This window comes from Diachasmimorpha longicaudata, unplaced genomic scaffold (genome assembly GCF_034640455.1).
Source record: "Diachasmimorpha longicaudata isolate KC_UGA_2023 unplaced genomic scaffold, iyDiaLong2 ctg00000089.1, whole genome shotgun sequence".
In the NCBI taxonomy this organism is placed as follows: Eukaryota; Metazoa; Arthropoda; class Insecta; order Hymenoptera; family Braconidae; genus Diachasmimorpha; species Diachasmimorpha longicaudata.
The window spans coordinates 197,501-200,000 of record NW_026973913.1 but is presented as its reverse complement, the minus strand read 5'-3'; positions in this window follow the sequence as shown (position 1 = coordinate 200,000).

Genomic DNA, 2,500 nt, shown 5'->3' with positions numbered 1-2,500 from the left:
TGTGTCCAACAGTACCTCAGCAGTCTCACGCATTGTAAGTGTCGTGCCATTCGCGGTTCTAAGTGTGCTGAGTACCGTGCCTATACGTAATTTATCAGCCGCGTATTTATAATGGAAGCCCCAGGGATTCGCATTACTTTCGGTCGTTATGTAACCGCGCCAGCTATTTTCTTTAGTTGTCCTAAGTAGCCTGGTATACGACCGCAGGACTACACGATACCTATTCTGTTTAATTTTCCGCGCGTCAGGGTTAGTCTCCCTTCGGTAGCCGTTTCGGAGACGACTGACCAGTTTGCGTTTGCTGGTCAGCTCCTCGGTCCACCACGGATTCGCTCGACGATAATGTCTGCGGCGCGGCATCGAATCTTGGCAGGCTTTGGTGAGTACGTCACCCAGTACTTCTGCCATTCTCTCAACATCCGCTGTAGAATCCAGCGGATGGTCCACGAGTTTCTCACGGGCCTCCTCATCGAGGGTCGCCTCGAACTTTTCCCAGTCGGCCCGACGAACGTTGAACCGCATGGTAGAGCCCTCGCCGACTCCCGAGTTATTGACGCGCTTTGAGGAACTCCGGATCGCTAAACGAAAGAAAACCGACGTGTGGTCACCGGTGGACCACTCGTCCTCCAACCTCCATGCACGTATGAATTTATACATTCCAGGAGTGGCCAGTGTGACGTCGATGAACGACGTACCTGCGGCACTCCTGAAGGTTGGGCCCTGCCTAGCATCATTCGCGACGCGGAGACCGAAAGACTCGATGAGCTCACCCAGGAGGACACCACGGTCAGTGGTCCTGGGGCTCCAGAGGGAGTGTTGGGCGTTCGAATCGGCCGCCACCAGAACACGGCGACCCCTGAGACAGCTGAGAACCTTTTCAAGCTGCCTCAGGTGGATTTCTATGTCGTCCGAGTATTGAAAATAACTGGAGACGACGAAGAAGGATCCACCGGGGACGCGGGCTTCAGCACAAACGCAATGTGCATTACTTAATTGGGACACGTAAGCAATCTCCACGATGGAGTTGCACGCAACGACGGCCGCCCACGGTCGTTCCGTTGAGCTCGCGGCAATACGCATTCCGACTCCTAGGCCGCGGATGGCCCAGGTGTTCGCCTCACGAATGGCATACGGCTCTTGGAGCAACAATATGTCCAGACGCTCTTTGCGAATTAACTGGAAGACCTCCCCGGTTACTGCAATTGAGCGGGACATGTTCAATTGCAGTATTCTAACGTCGCGTTGCGCGCCCGGTCCCTCGATCGCAGGGGTCCGGGGAGGATGACCTATTGGAACCGGGGGTACCGGTGAGCCTCCGGTCGCGACGCGATGACTATCGATCCTACTTAATCTAACTTGGCACTCGCGAACCCTACCTAATAATTGAGTGGACTCACCGGTCGAAGTTCTTGAAGATCCAGGCGTTGGCTGGCTCGGCTGCGCAGTCAACTCCTCTTCCGCTGCGACGTCCTCGTGAACAGCACGAAGGCTGGAACCTTTCCCTCGTCGGGAGGGCAGTACCCCGGCGCACGGCGGGCGACTACGAACCCTTGAGGGCACCACCCTCCTTGGGTCCCTCGATGTAGTCGCTGTAGCTGGTCCTCTGGCATGCTGGGAAGCGATGCGCAGACTTCGCCGCACGACGGACGCATCATTGTGCCCCCCCGGAGATCCGATTGGGGGCAGTTTAGCCTCCGGAATGAATTTGCAAAGATGCTCTGCCATGGTTGAAGTTTGTTGACGAGACGGTCGCCGGCCGTGCCAAAAGGCAGGAGCTGAAAAGCTGAAAAGTAAAAACAAAAGTGAAAATAAGAGGATTAAGGATTAGAGGGGGCGGTTCCCCGCGGCACCGAGCTGGGTAGCTCGGGACGCTGGGCGCCGTCCCTGGGAGGGGGCCTTCCGGTTCCCGCCGAGCTGGGGAGCTCGGATCGGGGCCCGGTGGAGGCGCTGAAGGAGTGCTCCGCCTCGACTCCCCTCGAAAGAGGAGCAGAGAGGGAGCAGACCCACAGAAAGGGGGAACCCACCCATCCCACCCGACGACCCACCCCGCGAACCGTCCCTTTCCCGAGGGATACCCACCCACTCCCCCTGACCCAACCCCCACGTGTGGCGTCGCGTTTTCACCGGCCTCCACCGTTGCGGGAGGTTCCGACTACTAACGCGTGGCTGGAACAAGTTGCGAGAACCGCAATGTCCATGCCCTTCGCACTGCGAAGCAGCCAGTCCCCCCTCCCCCGCACCACCCCGCGAACCGTCCCTTTTCCGAGGGATACCCACCCAGTGACCCAACCCCCACGTGTGGCGTCGCGTTTTCGCCGGCCTCCACCGTTGCGGGAGGTTCCGACTACTAACGCGTGGCTGGAACTACTTGCGAGAACCGCAGCGTCCATGCCCTTCGCACTGCGAAGCAGCCAGTCCCCCCGGACCCCCACCCACGCGTGGAATTACCCGTCCACCAACCGATCCCGCCCTCCACCACGAGGAACCGCCCCTCCACCAG